The 19712-nt window shown below is 40.0% G+C and overlaps 1 long non-coding RNA gene across 3 annotated transcripts in view; it reads right to left on the bottom strand.

Annotated features, from left to right (window-relative positions):
- Positions 1–473: 473 nt before the first annotated feature.
- The window catches only part of LOC110077925 (uncharacterized), a 30668-nt gene continuing 11429 nt past the window's right edge, over positions 474–19712 (bottom strand). The window contains exons 2-5 of one of the 3 annotated variants that reach the window (XR_002300374.3): positions 10904–11022; positions 9095–9172; positions 7019–7127; positions 474–839 (exon numbers count right to left, since the gene is read on the bottom strand). This is a non-coding gene — a long non-coding RNA (uncharacterized LOC110077925). The remainder of the gene's footprint in view (positions 840–7018; positions 7128–9094; positions 9173–10903; positions 11023–19712) is intronic. The other 2 variants (XR_002300372.3, XR_013543928.1) reach the window with 2 other exon arrangements.

Below are 19712 nucleotides of genomic sequence, written 5' to 3'. Positions count from 1 at the left end.
GAATTGACAAAAACAACATCATTCAATATTTCAAAGAGAGAAGAAGGTCAAAGAGTTGTGTTCAGAAAACCTGCCATGCTCTAAACAGACACACACACAATGTCCCTCTTTACAGGACCTTGTAAGAAAAAGGCACAACGTGTGCCTAATTTAAAGACATGGTGCTACCTTTGTTATCATAGCAACTATATTCCAATCTTCACTTTCAGTTTAAGCCTATTTTCATGCCTCACAGCCAATGCACTTGATCCTTTAAAAAAGTGTTAATGATCTGCCATGTTTCATAGGCCTGAAAGTAAAGGACCAAAAATTAATGTGGGCATCTGCAGGCAAACATTAACTACTAATACCTTTGTGTTCATATACAAGAGACAATGTTAATAACAGTCCTTGAAGTTCAAGAAAGGGTAGCGAGAAACATTTCATGGAATCGTAGAGGCCTGGAGGTGGGAGTTGGACAGGAAGAGACAGAGAAAGTTTGATTTCTTTATTTGACAGCTTCTTTGTTTTCTTTTTACATTCAAAGCTATGAACTCCAGACTTGTTCCCTGTAAGGAAAGGTAGTATCTTTTTACAGAAGAAATATTTAATCGTAGAACATCTTGGTTTGAGTAAGAACAGTATGAGGAAATAAATGGGGAGTTGTCTTTACATTCCAGAGCCTGTTGGAATAGGAACAGATTCTCTCATGTTTTTTTTTTTTTGAAACAATGCTGCCACTGCCAGTTCTATCCTCCACATTTTTTCTATCTCCAGCTTACTTTGTCGTTTGGCTGTAATAATATATTTGGATCAAGATTATGCAAACAAGCACTGTGGTAGATGTTTCCAGAAAGTACCTAAAAGTGATAGAGAAGAAGTCCATTAACATCAGTCTGAATGCCAGTGTAAATGAAGTGCTTTGAGCGTGGTTACATTAAGGCTGAACATTTAATTATATGGCCAAACACCAGTTCAGTACTCTGCCTGTGCCCAGGGCGGGGGGCTACCTTGTCCTGTTGTGCTGCCACCACTGTTGCACTGCCACCACCATGCCACCACTGTGCCCCATTGGCAGTGGGGGGGCTCAATGGTGATGGCTGCAGTAGTGGTGGCGGTGTGGCCTTCCAGGAGCCCAGGCACCTGATCCCCAGCTGATTGCCCTGAATAGCCGAGAGGCAGGGGCATGCGCAGAAGGCAGTAACTGGCTTCCCTTCCAGGTGATCTCCCTAATCAGCTGACAGGTGGGCAATGAGCAAGGAAAGCAGGTCCAGCTCCTGTAAGGGAAGCCAGGCTGCTGCCTCTGAAGATGGTGGTGGTAGTAGCGGAGGAGGAGGCAGCAGGATCAGGTAAGGAGGCAACAGGGACAGTGGGAAGGGGCGGGCAGGCGGGCATCCATTTTGCACAAGCAAATTGAAGCGCTGAGAGGAAAAAAGTTTGGAGCTTTATTTCATTTCGTCAAAACAGGTTGCCCGTTTGTGATTTTTTTTTTATCCAGATCATTGTTAGTTCATGCCTGTCTCTAGTAATGTCACCTGGTGGCAGCAGTTTTCAGTATTTGGAGACATTATCTTCTCATCTCATGGCCCATAGTTTCCACAAAATAAAAATGATGACACGGGGGGTTGAAGGAGCATCAGGGCAGAAGTAGGAAATTTTTGATTAGCAAAAATCACTCCTTTCGCAGACCTGGTTATATCAATAGGATTTCAGCAAATGCATTCCAGTGAGCATCTGAAATTGTTGTTTATATAAATCTGCATCTAGATCACTTGTTAAAGTTTCCATCTGAGTCCACTCCCTAACTTGTCTTGGCAGAAGAAGGAAAACAACAGCAACAACAGAAAATGGTTGCAAATGTGGCACTGGTGGAAAGAAAGATACATTTTTAAGGTCGAGGAAATAAGCAACAAAAAGGAACTCTACTGATCTTGTAAGATTCCAGTATCTTTCCCAGATATATTTCTATCATTTTGTGAGGATTTCTTAGTTATAATGTTACAGTAGTTATAAACTCACAGCACCGTTTCGCCTCAGAGAGATCTCAGTCCCCATCATCTTTGACTATTAGCTATGCTGACTACACCCAATGGGAGTTGCAGTCTAACAACACCTGGAGCATCATTTGTTCCCTGCTCCTGCTCTAAAGGATGCCCACCTCATTATTAGTAGTATCTTTTTTGCAACTCTGTCTCCTTAAGAACCTTTCCAACCTCAGCATCTCCTGTGACAGGTGAAAGTGTGGTGCTGAGTGAACAAGAGGGGCTGAACTCTTGGGGAAAACATCAGGAAACAGCCTGAGCTACAGGACTGTCTCAGATAGGTGACCTTGTTCAACAGTGGATGGGCTGCTTCCTGTTCTGCACACAGTTTGAATGAGAGATCCTGGATGATTGACTGCAACAATTTTTAAGATGTCAAAGGCCAAGCACATTTCATCACCAGCCTATTTTTATTGGGAACAGACAGAACAGAGTGGTACCCATAGGGCCAACACCTGAATGTTCTTGTATAGTAAAATAAATCTTTCCACACAGAGTCATGCTCTAAGAGTAGCCTTGCGCCACACATACTCTACTCCCAAGAATTTGCATTAGCTTATTCTATTACTACTAGTTTACTTCTATTTTGCACGTGCACTGTAATTATTCCCCATGTAATGACTCTCTACATAGGTTTCTCTCTTCTAATTCTTCACATAGCAAATTGGTTCGCTCATGCAGTTAATAATGGTGTATGCAAGTCACTGCATTTATTAATAAGGGCATTCTAAGCCAACATATTATGTAAGGGTTCAATTTGACTCCATCAGTTACTGGGACACATTGTGTGAGAGTGGTCTCAAGTCTTGCAAACAACAGGCCAAGCAAGAAGGTGGGCATTACATGCACCTTTGCCTTTAATACGGAAATATCCTAAATAGAGTTTGAAAAGTTGCCATTTTGAACCAGACTTTAACTAGCACGGCTGTTATCCTGGCTAGGAAATGCTGGTAGTTTTGGCCTAGGAGAGTAACATTTCCATTTTCTAATTTAAAAATGGATCCAAACAGGGAGTGAGGAGGAGAGAATATAGCATTTTCTCTCCCCTGCTGTACCCTGAGCACAATTTCCACTCTTTCTTTCTTTATTCATACCAGAATGCTGCACAATTTAAAGCTATGGACATATATGAGATATAGGTAACATTAAAAACAAATTAAAATGTTAAGATAATTAGAGTAATTTTGACCAGAAGCAGCCATTTGCTATGTTTCTACATGCGGTGAGGCATAAACTTCATGCACATAAGTGCTGCATTGATTACATTTCTCGACAGTCACAGAAAATTTGTTCTGTGTCCAAACAGCCCCATTTTACTTAATTATTTTTTGATCTTCCTACTTTGCTTAAAAGTCTATTAAGCGACTTCAAAATGATTCAGTTAGAGTCTTGTCCTAGAGGGAGACATTTTTCAGTATTCATCGTCTTGGCAAGGTTCTCTATAGGTTTAGCCTAGCCTTTTCTGTTTTAATATTTAGCTTGAGATGTGTACTCCTCTGAAGCTGGTACTATATTTGCATTTGGAGGAAATATCCCAATGGCCTTGAAGTCCTACAAGTTTCTCTGCTGTTTTGAATCAGACCCTTGCATTAGAAGAGCAAGATCTCCTATGGCCAAACTGTACAGTACAAATAATCTGTCATTAGAGGTGAAGTCATGTTAATGTTATAGAGACATGATTTAGGCTGACTTTCATGTCTGGTTTCTCTGATTTACAAAAGACTCATGTCTGGTTTCTCTGATTTGCGTTTTTCAGGTCTTGAGGATAAAGCACACTAATTTAAAAACCATCTCATGTGGAAAAGACACTTCCTACTGTGATAATTAGGCACCTTTTGCAGTCAAGGAATTCCCCCTTCAAATGGAAGTTGTCTATAATGTGTGGTTTGGCCCTTAAACCCTTCTTAAAATTAAACTCAGTTAACAATGTATAATCATCATTGCCATTGTTCCTAATAAAGGAGGGGGAGAATGAAGCAGGACAAAAAGCAGCCGAACACTCAAAAATGTGTGTCGAAGAGCACCCTGTATCAACTTATCCAGATCCCAGCTAACATGGGGAGAAAGATTTCCATCCAGAAAGATTCTGGAACTTTGTTCTCATTTGTTTAAATTATTTCTGCCCACCCCTTTCAGGGGCTTGCTCTGCACTTTAAGAGCCACAATGTACAGTGTTCACTAAACTACTCTTCCATTAATAAGACATATCTTCATTAATTACTATCCTAACACCAGCACAAACTGTGTTTTTGCAAAGTGAAGTGTGATGTGATATTCTGCTATTGGTTAACTGTTTTTTCAATGTTAATTAGTTTTTGTCCTTTGGCAACATCTGAGATTTTGGCTATGTTCAGTAGTAATTCATTTGGTTAAATTCCCCCCCTGGATACATGTTTGTATCTGTGCATTTAAGATATTCTCATTGTGGCATATTACATTGCTAAGCAAGCTTTTCCTGCTGGGCAGAAGATCAGTGTGTTAAACAAGATTAGCATGTGTAAGCACAAAAAAGGCAAGGCGGGTAGAAGAGCTGAATATAGGAGGGCACTTAATTGGCCAACTGCCATCAACCATTTCAACACTCACACACCTTTCTGGCCACTTGTACTGCATTGTTAGAAGAGAATAAATCATTTGACACACAACTAGGTTTTAGGGGGGGAAACATGTGAAAACCATTCAGGCAAAAAATCTGTTTGAAATGTATGAAATTTTCCATCTGAGTGCTTTCTTCTAGAAGAAAATATTGCGGTGAGCTGGAATATTTTTAATCTTGTTTTATATTAAATACTTTAATATATAAATCACTCAGGGCTCAATTGTTAAATTCCACACAATTTTTATTTCATTTTCAAGTGACAACATTTCTCAGTGCGATTCCAAGAAACCAAAAGGGAAAAAAAAGAGTTGACATTTAAATAACTCTGCTACCATGGCAGAGACTGAAAATTTTTGTGAATATAAATATAAATGCAGAGAACACTTAAGCTGCCTGAAATTGGAAAATGTTGCTAATAAAATGGAAAGCTAAAGCTTTCATCAGCAAACTGTGTGCATATCAGTCTAACTACAGTATATGCATCTTAGGCAAGAGTCATCTCTTATTTTAGCCCTGAGCACCTGCTCATGCGTAGGGTTAAAGTCGGGGTTGGGATGTCGGGCCATAAGGAAAGGTAAAGGTAAAGGTTCCCCTTGACAATTTTTGTCCAGTCGTGTTCGACTCTAGGGGGCGGTGCTCATCCCCGTTTCCAAGCCATAGAGCCAGCGTTTTGTCCGAAGACAATCTTCCGTGGTCACATGGCCAGTGCGACTTGGACACGCAACGCTGTTCCCTTCCCACCAAGGTGGTCCCTATTAATCTACTTGCATTTGCATGCTTTCGAACCGCTAGGTTGGCGGGAGCTGGGACGAGCGACGGGCGCTCACTCCGTTGTGTGGATTCGAACTTACAGCTGAAGATCTACAGATCTTACAGCACAGAGGCTTCTGCGGTTTAACCTGCAGTGCCACCACATCCCTTAAGGAAACCGACTCCTAAAGATTCCTGCCTGATCAGCAGCATTTTAGACCCACTTAATGCAAAGACCTCCATGGGGTTTCCAACATGTTTTCCAATAATGAGTTTTTTAAACTGTGGTTGTTTGATCATGGGATGTCTGTTCTATCCAAATGAATGCAGCTACTGAACCCTATATACAGACCTGTGTGTTCAGCATATGGAGGTCTGAAACACTGCCATGCATGTTTGGGACGGTCTTAGGTGTATCCACATAAAGAGCTTAGGAATTGGACATCAGACTACAATTTCCAGAGTGCTCCAGCCAACATAGCCCCTGGTTGAGGATTTCTGAGCCAAAACAGGTAACTCTTCCAAGCTCATTGCCCTTGTTTTAATCCACTATCTCCATCAAGCAAGTGCCTGCACATGGACATGTCCACATGAACCACTGCATGGGGAAAGTGGCTTGGGATAAAAGATGTGGACGGGTGAAGCATCTGGTACAGAAAGGGTTAAGCATATTCCACCATTTGTCAGCTTTACATTAGCCTTTTCCAAGGCTGCTTTAAAAAAAAAAACTTGAAAGCTACCCAACTTTTCCTGCACACATTATACTTTCATGTTCAGTTTGGAAGAGATTTCTGAATAAATGAGAGAACAGTTTTTGCTAAATGAAGAGTTGGATTCCCACAAATCCTACGTGTATGATTCTGTGCGCACACGCACACTCACACATTGCTTGGTTGGTTGGTTTATTCAAATCATTTTATCTTACTCTTCAGCTGAAAATATTTCCTTATATACCGTCTATGAAAGCAACACAACTGTTGTTCCCAGGCTTACTATCTGAACAGCATCACCCAAAAGGAAATATAAGTAAACAGCAGGCACTAGTTCTGATCATAACCAGCCAGAATGGAAACAGTTCCAGGCGAAGGGAGCCTCACGGTCTCACAGCAGACCGTGAGGTCTGTTTCCCATCTCTCCCTCTGCTGAAGTTGGGTAGAGTGGATACTGCCAGCTACATTTGGGGGGGGGAGGGGAGAGACAGTGTGATATAATCAGCTTCTGAGCAGTACTGATGTGATCCTTGTAACGGCCTCCCTCTACCTCACAAAGGGGGGTCGCTACGTCACTCTAAATCACTCTTCTTTTCCACTGCCACCAACCATTCCCTCAAATAAGTAGCATCAGGCCAAAATATCATTCCAAATAAAAACTCAGGTTTATTGGGTACAAATAAAAGGAATGGTAAATCACTTATAATAAATAATAATTGAATCACTATAATCAAGGCACTAGCATACACAGACTCTCACAATATAACACAGATCTCCTAACTCCTATCTAAACCCTATCCAAGCCCTACCAGTCCCTATCTGTCCCTATCTCCCTATCTGTCCCTATCTAAACTCTCTCACACACATTCACTCACATTTATACCACAGCTCCACCCCTTATGTCCCACCCTCCGTCACACCATTGGTAGATGACTCACAGCTTTAGCAGTGACGGACAGGTGAGGTCATAGCTGTATGTAACAATCGTCATGCTTCCCATCTCTTTGTGTGCTGCAGGATGATGGAATGGCTGCTGCCAGATGTCAGCTGTGGGAAGGAAAGCAAAACAAAGGTGGATGTCTTCTCTGTGCCTTAAATGTGTTTCCCTTCAAAATGGAAAAAAAAAAGCCAACAATTTAAGAGGTGGGTTGAGATCAGAACAGGGAGGGACCACAACTTGATGGTGGTATCTACCGATTGCACATACAAGGACATTTGCAACCTCTTTTTAAAAAGATCAGCAGGCAGGTAATACCAAAGATCTCTGTTGGAAGAAAGGTTCTTATGATACATTTTGGAAACAGGAAGTGCTGAATGGTGGCATCCATGCATTGACTTCAAATGGGCTGCAAACATTTCTGTGTACGGTACTTACAGAGCAATGCTTTTACTGACAACTGACCTTAAGGATAGGCACATATATGCGTGCACACACATACTCCCCCTCAAACTGTAACACTCAAGCCGTCTTACTAGGGTGCCATCATGGGTGAGTCATTCCTGTTTTGGACTTCCACCATCATCATAAAAGGACACAATATTCAACCACTCAGAGCACTCAGATGCCAACAGATGTAACCCAAGCTTGGCAAGAGAGGCAATGAGGGCACCCCGGCTATGAAGAATCAGCCCTGCAATAAAAGTTGATGAGAGCAAATGTTGTGAGTTGGAATAAACCCAGTTTATGTTGCAGGCCCTGTGCATAGGAGTTATCATTTATATGTAGCACAAAACAAAAGAGTTAAATAGACTGAAGTACAAGATAGTCAAATAATCTGAAACACTAAAGCCACTGTGACGATTTCCTGAGTACCTGCAGAGCAAAGAGGCTGATGCATTCTCCTGTGGTCTTCTTGTAGGCATTGTCTTGTTGGGCATTGTGCAAATAGAACACTGGACTCCCCAGGTATGATTTGATGTGGCTTTACTTAATTCTTAATTAGAAGTGACTTAGAAACATGTACATGTTAAATCTAGTTCGATAATTCCAGGTGGCATTTTTTCCCAGGAGATATTTGTTTTCTGAGATGTGGGAATTAGTTGCAACTAACAAGGGAAATCTATTTCCATTTTCTTTTGTTAATCAAGCTGTGATAACACAATGAGTTGACTACCATCACCACGCTGGCTCACTTGCAACATTATATTTGCTCACTGAAATGGTAAAATTAGTGTCTCCTACATTCCCAACATAACTATTAAATACCTCAGTAGTATAACATTTTATAAAAATTTAAAAAGAGAGAGAGAGAGAGAGAGAGAGAGAGAGAGATGTAGCTAGCCAAATTGTTCAAATAATTATATTGCTTTCCTGGCCACCCTCTGACAAGGTTAATGAAAATTTTGTCTTCTGTGATTTCTGGGCACTTCTTAAACGCTTTCCCCCAAAAGAAAAACAAATTTTAGAATTCTGTCCTAAACTGAATGCTGAAAAACATTGTAATTTTTTGGCCATGCCATGTATGTATATACATGACTAACCCAGCTAAACATTAAGCAGCACCACATGAGTACTCTTAATTATTAGCTGTCATATTGAGATTAAATTGGGCATTAAATTAAGGTTAAAGAGAGATTAAATTGTGACCCGAGGTGCAGAAAAGACTCAATAGGCACTGAAATATAAAGTCATTATTTGCAGAGAATAAAATTAAGGACCTGTGCAGCTTACTCCTTCATATCGTGCTGCAGCAAGAGGTGCGTAAGAAACAACAGTATCATCCCTGTAATCAGGACTTCTTAGAAGCTAGATTGGAAATCAGACATTTCCAGCAAAATGGGCCACCAGGTTATGAGCTGAGAAACAATGCCTCACAATGTTTTTTGATAGATTGTTTCTGAATTGGCTGAAAGCGTTCCAATCTGGACAACAGTTGTTGATAGTTGTTGATCTATTTTGTGAACACCAGTAGATCTCTGATGAAGAAAGGATTCAATTTATTTTTTTAAAATAGGGCAACCATAAAGATTAATGCTCCAAGTGTACTTCTTATCTGCTGTCTCTCCCTCCTTACCTCCATAAGAAACAGAAAAACAGTTCTCCACTTTTTCAAAAATGCTCTATTGGGGAAGTCAGGCAGCAAAGCTCTAGACTAAATGGGAAAAAAGAGAGAGAAATATGTGTACCAAGGACATTGGTCATTTTACATTTCAGAAACAACACTTCTTAAACGCCTTGGCTGTTAGACTAGGTGCAACCGGGCTTATACTCAAGAACACAAATATATTTGAATAAAGAAGAGCAGAGAGAGGACTTCTCAGGTTTCTAGATTACTGTTTACCTAATTGAACCTCCTTGATCTTCCGTTAGATTGTTATTCTTAGAACTGCTGATGTCACTTCCTTCCTTCTCACACTTTTCTCTTAAAGGGGCAGCCCCGACTTATGATAAAACTAGGCCTTCTATCACCTTTCCTATCACAATTTTTTTAAATAAAAATAAACCTCATTTGCTTAGAAACAACAGTGGATGTGATTCTTTTACAAAGTGAGATGTGTATTCAGATAGTCATTTATAAGTTTTAAAAGGCAGAACCCCACAAGTTGCTTACTCTGTAACACTGACAAATCTCAGTTTTATGGGCAATCTATGTAAATATCACAAGCAAGATAAAGGATTGTTCATAGATAGATAGATAGATAGATAGATAGATAGATAGATAGATAGATAGATAGATAGATAGATAGATAGATAGATAGATAGATAGATAGATAGATAGATAGATAGATAGATAGATAGATACATGTAATGTGAACATTTCATCTGTGAGTGCTATAATCAGTTGCAAAACACAAAGAGATATTTCCAAAGGTTGCTGCCCAAAATATGAAGCCTGCTTTCATCAGAATCAAAACATTTTTTTGCATCAGGGTGCAAAAAAAATCATTTTTAAAGAAACACAGGAAGCCATCCTTGCAGTTCTAATATTGATGGGGGAGGAACAAGAGAAGGGCACTCATACAGCATTTATTCATTTAGAAAAACACGTGAAAGCCTCAACTGGAACAAAATATTTACCATGTTACAGGAGACTAAAATAAATTTCAAAGGAAAAAGAACCTATATAAAAACAGGAAACAATCATCAGAGGAAATGATTTTGAACAAATAGCTATTATAAATTAAGGGCTCCATCAAGAATGTTCACTGTCCCCTTACCGTTCAGAATACATACCAGGAATGTAATAATGAGAATAAAGGAACTGATAAATACAAGTATTAAAGGAATTAGGAAGGAAGTAGACCATTTTGTGGTTGCAGCTGAGTGGAGAGTGCTTTCAGCGGTTTGGTTTTTAAAATGAAATGTTTTCATTACAGTTCTCTACGAGTGACCTACTCTGAAGCTTTTTGGACATGGTGAGGTAAAATGCAAAAAATAAGATAAAAATGAAATAAATATGCCTATTTATTTCTGCTTTGCTCTTTCCTTTTGTCCTACCAATCTATTTCAGCCTTCTGTCTTCCAATGTGGCTTTAACCACATCCTTACTTTCTCCTCCATGTATGCCTTCTTGTCAAATTTAATTAAATTAAATATTTCATGTAGACCATGGTTTAGGCAATGAATCCAGAACATCTAGCTATGAATCGAATCTGATAACCAAATACTACCTGCCAAAGTCCAACTTTTGAGAATCTTGACATCCAAGAACATGTCCATAAGCTCCATTGAGTACTCTTGAGTGAATTTGGAGTACCATTGGCAACACTATTTGATTTTGAACACCTCTTCTAATTCAGAGGTGGCTCTACCATTTGGTGGAATAGAGCAGCTACATCAGGCAGCAGCTCCTGGAAGAACACAGAGGCAAAGGCTGAAATACCTTTACTGAACCTTCTCAGCTGTCCTGCTGCCCTCTGTTCCAATGTTCAGATAAGATTATTCTGCAAATGGAATTGGACACCATGTTGTTCTTGTTGACCTGGGCCGCCTTCTGTTGGTCTGGTTTTAAAATAATATAAAATGTAACTGATGGAGTTTGTGTACAGCACTTTCAAGCATTATGATGGAAATCACACATGCAGAATAAAAATTGTATTCTCCCCTGTGTATGTGCACATGCATATGTGTGTTGAAAGTAAATAAAATGATTACTTAGTCTTTGGAGGGACGTGGTGGCGCTGTGGGCTAAACCGCAGAAGCCTGTGCTGCAGGGTCAGAAGACCAAGCAGTCGTAAGATCGAATCCACGCAATGGAGTGAGCGCCCGTCACTTGTCCCAGCTCCCGCCAACCTAGCGGTTCGAAAGCATGCAAATGCGAGTAGATAAATAGGGACCACTTCGGTGGGAAGGTAACAGTGTTCCGTGTCTAAGTCGCACTGGCCATGTGACCACGGAAGATTGTCTTCGGACAAAACGCTGGCTCTATGGCTTGGAAACGGGGATGAGCACCGCCCCCCTAGAGTCGAACACGACTGGACAAAAAAAAAAAATTGTCAAGGGGAACCTTTACCTTTACCTTAGTCTTTGTTAAATACATTAAAGAACTTTTACTGTTTAAAACACATGTTGAATAAACTCAGTGCTTTGACATATTGGTACTTGTTATATAAGCTTGTACTTGACTTAGTTACGTTAATATGTCATCCTTAAAAGTTGACAGACATACCGTAGTTTCTCTAACAGATCTATCTCATTTAACAGCTAACACTATCACATTTTTTGCCCTATCAGCTATCATCCATAACATATCTAACACCTATCAGACAGACTGTGTCCTACTACATATTTGCCCTATCTGGTCCTGTCAGCCCTATGCTCCTTATCTGAGAGACTGCTAACTGGCAGTTGCTTTATATAGCTATCTGACTGCCACCAGACACATTCTAATTGGTCAGAATGTTTCACTATGTAAATATTATATACATTCGAGTCCTTCTCATACAAACACACACACACGCATATGCACATTGTTCCAATGTCCAGATAAGATTATTTTGCAAATGGATTTGGGCACCATGTTGTTCTTTCCCTGAGTCAACAAAATGTTTTAGGCTGGTCTTGTGGCTATTGCACATAGTATACAAGGCATAGGCGCACTTCTTTGCAGTAACTGAACATTGTCATGATATTTAGAACTGTAGCCCACTTAGATCATCAGCACTCGTATGGCTCAGACTTAGTAGTAGAAATGAGTTGTAATGAACATCAGATTCATAGACTTCCTTACCTCCCATGCATTACATCAGAACATGTGAAACAGTGGCTTGTTCTAAGCATTGTCAGCAACAGCTCATGGTCCAGTGAGTGCAGATTATGGTTATTTTGGATGTGAAGTGTCCCGCTGGCTTGTACATTCCTTACCACAGTTTGAAAAAATAGCACCGTAAGTCATGAATGCATTCTGGTTTATTAGAACTCACTGTGATTGAGATGTAATAGGGGACTGTAGATTGTTCAAAACTATAAGACTGCTTTCTACTGGCAAATACAAGATGAGGAAGAGGAAGAAAAGCATTAAATCCCTTGTGCCTGTTCATCCTGATGCGAAATTATGTTTTAACGTCTTACCTAAAGTGACTGCCTCTACACCTCCACTAGAGGCCACCAGGAACAGCTACTGGGGGTGTGGCAATGCTCTGTAAGCTGGCAGTGACCCCCAAACCAAGCAGCTTTAGAAATTTTGGAGCAGAAATCATTCACATCCTACTCAGTACTATTATGAGGATGGTTTGAAACTAATTCGGATCTTCACTGTGTAACCTGCAAATAAGATGGCGGGGCCAATATTTAACTGTACCCAGCACATTAAAAAGATGTTCAAATGACTCTATGTGGCAGCTGTTATCATGTGATAACTCATTTGTGTGACATCTATCAGGTTCTTTTTTCTTTGCAAGAGCAAATCTGTCTTTCCAATTGTTTGTGCAAGTGTACAGAAAATTGCCCCAGCCTCTTCAGTGAGCCATGGCACCTGCTATGTGCAACTGCTGGAAACTGCTTCTGTGCAAAGGATCAGCCCCCAGAACTTGCTGCCTTCTAGGCTATATTATTCTAACAATTTTTTTCGTTGGTTCTGTATTACATTCTATTAAGCCATGTCTTTCCCTCCATATATTATTCATAAGATTGATCTTTTATTTAGTGTTATTAAAATTAATTCTTCATTAATTCTCAGAAAAGATTAACATACAATGGAAGACTTTGAGATAAATTCAGCAAATATTATTAAAGGAACCTGACTGAATTACAACACTGAAACTGAACATAATAACGTTATGATGTTTCTGAAATATAACCTTTTTGCTATAGCATCTTCTCACCGTGAACAGTAAACTCATTTAATAGCATACCAAAACACAGGCCCGTATCAGACTGTAATTACTGAGCAGATTCTGCTGAAGAGCTTTGCTTTATCGCTGTTTCTTAGAAAGTGAGACTAATCCAGAAGCATCACGTACATAAATTAGCCCTAGCCAGAGGCAGGGCTTACTGTAATTACCAGTTGTTAAGGAACTCTAGACAACAACTCTAGGCATTCAAATTGTTCTGGAGCTTGAAATGAGATGTATGTTTGTGGAGGGCATGGGGTGATGGGGGAGCTGTATCAGCAACACAGCCAGCAAACTGTGCAATCCAAACAACACTTCAAGTTGTCCCATTGCACTTGGGCAAAGAGGTTGACTTTAAGCATACAGTATATATATTCTACACTGGAGACTGAAAATCTGATTGCATGACTGTCACTGAAGATTAATAATCAAATAAAATCACTCCCATCACCTCCAGAAGCTTTATTTATCAAGATGGAAGTCTTGGACATACTATATCCTTCCCAATGCATCCCTCCATCCACCGATACATACTTTCACCTGGGCAGATTTTTAAATTTTATTTAATGTTGTTTTGAACTCTGGGATATTTTCTAACTCTATGGAAATTCCAGGGGACTGCACATTAAGGTTGTGGGATAGGATGTACCCAATAAAAACTCTATTGTCTCCATGAATGTGGCCAACTAAATGAAAATTAGAGCAGGTCACTTCTTCTTGGTCTCGCAGTTTGCTGAAAAAAAGTACAGCATTTTTTTTAAAAAATCCATTACATTACACTGGTACAAAAGAATACCCATTGAAAAGACATGAATGAGATCCTATTGATTTTTTTAAAATTTATATGCTGGTTGGTGAATTCCAGCATTATCTATCCTGTTTGTGCTCACTGGCAGAATCAGGAAACTCCTGATGACTGGTCAACAGCAGTTATGGTCCTTTTCCATAAAAAAAAGAGTTCAAGATCTGATCCTAAGAATTATCAATGTATACGCATTCTGGAGGTGGTCAGCAAGCTTTGTGTGAGATGGCTTTTAGATCAATTGGAAAGTTGCAGAGACTCAGAAGAACTTTTGGCTGAGGGGTAGGTGGGCTTTTACCATGGATAATCAACACTTAACTATTGCTTTCTCCTCAAACACTTAGCAAAGATAGGGTGAGATAAGGCAGGCATTTGTCCTGGTGCTTGGTCCACTGCAGGGACAGGCTGATCTGCTCCTTTTGCCACCAATCAGGTCATATAACTGCTAGAGTGAACCAACCAGTCAGCAGAACTTTCCTACCTGCACCTTTCTGGGCTCCTGTCAGGGCCTACTGTTGTTTGTTTGTTTGGTTGGTTGGTTGGTTTTGGTGCATGTAGGATTACTCCATTTGGTTCGTTTCCAGCAGGTGCAATTGCTGGGATTGAGCCAAGGTGGAACTTCTAGCTTTAAATTTCCTTTCGGCTTTCAGTTTACCAATATCTTTAAGTGGCTTAAAGAGACAGCTTAGCCTCTTCACAATACTAGAAAATTAAACACTTTTTCTGCTCTTCTGTACAGGCAACAGGAAGGAAGCAAACATTTTTTTTAAAAAAGGTTATTAGGACAACGCTGATGCACTATACCATTTGGAAAAAAAACGGAAAACTTCATCTCAGAAGGAGAACAGAGGAAGAGCAAGGAAGCGGACTGTTTTGTTTTGTTTTTGTAATCTTCTAAAGAGAGGTGGGCCAAATAGGATTGTCTGAGGTGCATATGCCATTTGGATGCACTGATTGAACTCAGTGACATCCCAGATCTCCATCCGATCTTAAATCCTCTTTAGCCTGCTCCAGCTTGTTCCAACTGAGCTGTGTAGATTTTCTTTTGAATCAGAGCATTGCACCATTAGCAATTTTACAATGCAACACTTCTGGAAGTGAAGGATTGGCCAGCTGCATGCCATTGCCCAGAGGATATCCACGTATACTTGCAATGCTTGTCCACACTTCAGGGAGAGTCCTTCTATAGGAGAAGGTCGGATTTAGGAACATGATATTCGTCCAGCTGTGTAGACAACCTGTGCAGATATATTGTTACTTTTACAATCTGCTTTTATAGATTTTCAGGCAGCCTTTAATTCTATCTGTCACCCCACCTTTGATATAAATTGGCTTTCTGAACATAGTTAAGAAGAATTCAGGAACTGTATAATAACTCTAGTACACATGCCTGGGCCATGGCAGGGGCCTATCATGTAGAAGTCATCCCTGTTAATAATAATAATAATAAAAATACACCACAATACTTATTAGCATTTCTTTTATCCAGTTTGTATTTTAATTATATTGTTTGTGTGTGTGTGTTTAGTCGTTTAGTCGTGTCCGACTCTTCGTGACCCCATGGACCAGAGCACGCCAGGCCCTCCTGTCTTCTACTGCCTCCCGGAGTTGTGTCAGGTTCATGTTGGTTGCTTCGCAGACACTGTCCAGCCATCTCATCCTCGGTCGTCCCCTTCTCCTCTTGCCATCACACCTTCCTAACATCAAGGTTTTTTCCAAGGACTCTTTTCTTCTCATGAGATGGCCAAAGTACTGGAGCCTCAGCTTCAGGATCTGTCCTTCAAGTGAGCATTCAGGGTTGATTTCCTTTAGAACTGATAGGTTTGTTCTCCTTGCAGTCCAGGGGATTCTCAAGAGCCTCCTCCAGCACCACAATTCAAAGGCATCAATTCTTCGGCGGTCTGCTTTCTTTATGGTCCAGCTCTCACTTCCATACATCACGACAGGAAAAACCATAGCTTTGACTATTCGGACTTTTGTTGGCAAGGTGATGTCTCTGCTTTTCAAGATGCTGTCAAGATTTGTCATCGCTTTCCTCCCAAGAAGAAGGCGCCTTTTAATTTCAGGGCTGCTGTCTCACATATGGAGGTTTTCCCCTCCTCTCTATATGACAAACCGGACAATTCCATCTTAATGTATGACAATAATGCCATTCTTTTTTTCCCCTACAATTAGGTTGGGTTGCATAGACTCCCTGAGAGCTCTAGGCTGAAATTTTGCTAAGGAACTACTGCAATTTAATTATTCTAAAAGTAAAATAATATTGTGTACCAAATTTGCAAATGATAACAAATTGGTTGGAATAGCTAATACCCTAGAAGACAGAAACAAAATCAAAATGACCTTGATAGGATGGAGCACTGGGCCAAAAGCAACATAATGAAATTCAACAGGGATAAGTGCAAAGTACTGCACTTCGGAAAAAGAAACCAATTGCACAGTTATAAGATGGGGGATACCTGGCTCAGCAAAACTACAAGCAAGAAGGATCTTGGAATTGTCATAGATTATGAGCCAACAGTGTGATGTGGCTACAAAAAAGGCAAATGCTATTTTAGGCTGCATTAACGGAAGTACTGTATAGTTTCCAAATCCCACAAGGTGCTAGTCCCCCCCTATTCAGCACAGGTTAGGCCTCACCTTGAGTATTGTGTCCAGTTCTGGACACCACACTTCAAGGAGGATGCTAACAAATTGGAACAAGTTCAGAGGAGGGCGACAAGGATGATCGGGGGGTTGGAAACCAAGCCTTATGAGAAAAGGCTGAAAGAATTGGGCATGTTTAGCCTTGAGGATAGAAAACTGAGAGGTGATATGATTGCACTTTTCAAATATTTGAAAGGCTGTCATGCAAAGGAGGGGCAAGATATGCTCTCCATCATCACAGAGTGCAGGACATGCAAAAATGGGCTCAAGTTAAAGGAAGCCAGCTACACATTCAGTTGACTATCAGAAAAAAACTTCCTAACTGTTAGAGTAGTACGGCAGTGGAACCAGTTACCTTGGAAGTTGTTGAGTGCTCCAACACTGGATGCATTGAAGAAAAACTTAGATAAGCACCTGGCAGATATGCTTTGATTGTATTCCTGCACTGAGCAGGGGGTTGGGCTTGATGGCCTTGTAGGCCCCTTCCAGTCTGTAATTCCATGCTTCCTCCTTTTTGCCCTTTTTGAAGATGGTGACAACTTTAGCCTTCCTTCAATCATCTGGCACTTCACCTATTCTCCATGATTTCAAGAAAATAATAGACAGTTGTTTGCAGTCTCTTCAGCCAGTTCCTTCAATACCCTTGAATCAGTTCATTTAGTTTCTGGGATTTGAACTTATTTAAAGTAGTAAGGTGTTCCTTGACCTTCATCAATGTCAATGTCAATGTATTCCCTCACGTTTGCCTGGAGAAGCATAGACTGTCTTTTGGGAGAAAACTGAGCAGAAGTAGGAATTGAGCACTTCTGCCTTTTCTTTGTCATATGTTATCATTTTCCCATCCCCATTGAGTAACTGAGACACTGTTTCTTTTCTCTGTCTTTTACTAAACTAAGCAACAGGATTTTCGATTACTGTGCGCAACAGTGATTTAACTACTTTAACCTCAGTGAAACATTTGTTGAATTTTTTGAAATAAACCAACCAATCAAGTACAGTTTCTTTTCTAAGTATCTTCTCTTTATCTGAGTCAATTCTGATCATGTAAATGTCTGTGCCATTGTTACCGCATCATTCATCCATGACATTGGTGCAAGAATACATTGGTATACTTGTACCAATGTTATGAAATGTGAGAGAACAATCCTTGAAAATATATACACTTCACCTTCATCACCAATGATAAGTACAAAATACCATCCTCAAGCCTGAACTGTCTTTGGAGGCAAAAATAACAAAATTCTGGCTTTGGGCACAACATGAAAAGACAAGATTCTCTGGAAAAGACAATAATACTTGGAAAAGTTTCAGGTTGCAGGAAGAGAGGAACTAACGTGAGATGGAATCTATAAAGGAAAAACAACAACAATGGACTGGTACTTCCTACTGAAACTGTCTAGCAAGGAGAGACAATAGTCCAGGATGTTAAAAAAAGTATCAGTATTTTTATTCAAAGATAAGAAAGAGCCCATTGCGTTTCAGCTAATATATTTTCAGCCTTCTTCAGGGGCACTAATAGTGCACTTGTATTGAATACCGTATGTCTCTGAGGATTTTTTAAAGGGACAGTTTTTCCACTCCATCTATCCAAAAAGGTGCGGAAAACTGCCCCTAAAAAACCCCTCCTCAGACATATTCAATACAAGTGCAGTATCAGTGCCCCTGTAGAAGGCTGAAAATATATTAGTCAAAACGCGTTGGGCTCTTATCTTTGAATAAAATTTACTTATTTATTTATTTATTTTATTTATATCCCGCCTATCTGGTCGGTTAAGACCACTCTATAAAAAATACTGATACCTTTTTTACATCTGGGACTATAATCTCTCCCTCTATAAAGGAAGCCACAGGCTTGAGATTACAAGAGCTGAATAGGGCTATAGAGGACAGGACATTTTGGAGGTTCACTCATTCGTAGGGGTGCCAAATGTCAGAGGTGACCTGATGGCACAAAACAACAACAGTTCTCAGTTGAACCAAGGAAAGGTTGCCTGCCACCATTAAGCAGTGGCATTTAGCCCCGATGTCATAAACAGTCAGGTGTGATGGGAATGCACAACATGGATCTGGTATCTTTTTCTTTTAGTGAATACACTGCAGTTGCTCCCTCCCTTTACTCCTTTATCTAAATATGTCTTCTTTCCCAGCAAACATTTCTGAGATAAGATAAATACTATGTTTTGGTCATATTTATTGTGCAGAGTTTGTGCCAGATATTCCATTTACTGTATATGCTTGCCTTTGAGATTAGATTGCATTCTGTTTTCACATACGTAGGTTTTTGGGGTTAAATGACCCTGTTTTCCTTTTCATTTCCTTTTTTTAAAAAATTCAGAGGAAAATAATTTCCCTACTACATCTTCACTTGGATTTTTGTTGTTTTGTTTTCAAAGGAGAAATAACTTCAGACTCCCTGGAGAGAATTGTGGAAAGATATAGCATGTCACTGTCTGAAAATGTAATGTAATGTGTAATTTCCCTATTGCTTACATCTATTTGGCCCCCTCAACTTCTCTTGTCTTCCTCCACTAGCACAGCTTATTGTTCCTTTTTCTTCCCTTTCCGCATTTGTAGCTCCTGTTTTTCAACAGGCTGAAGCTGGAAGGTGGTGCTGTTTAGCATGTAAATAAAGCAACACTTTTCTTTTCCATAGTAAATAGCTCTGTCTGGCATTATATGCCAAGAACTTTCATCAGCAGAATGATGAATTCAGATCGTGCATAGTGAGTCTCTTTGCTTTCGCAGGAGGAAAGGTGATCACTCTGTAATTAGCTCTTTTCTTCCCTGGTACTCCTTCTGCTTTCTTTCCTTTCCTTTTTCTTTTTTTAAACTTTATCTTTGCTGGCTGTACTTCTAATTCTCCTGACCTCTCCAGAATGTGGCATTTCATACAGCTGAGGTCAAAATTCTAA

Source organism: Pogona vitticeps, chromosome 3 (assembly GCF_051106095.1).
Source record: "Pogona vitticeps strain Pit_001003342236 chromosome 3, PviZW2.1, whole genome shotgun sequence".
Taxonomy (NCBI): Eukaryota; Metazoa; Chordata; class Lepidosauria; order Squamata; family Agamidae; genus Pogona; species Pogona vitticeps.
Note: the sequence above shows the minus strand (reverse complement) of the source record. Positions and strands in the feature narration are given on the sequence as shown.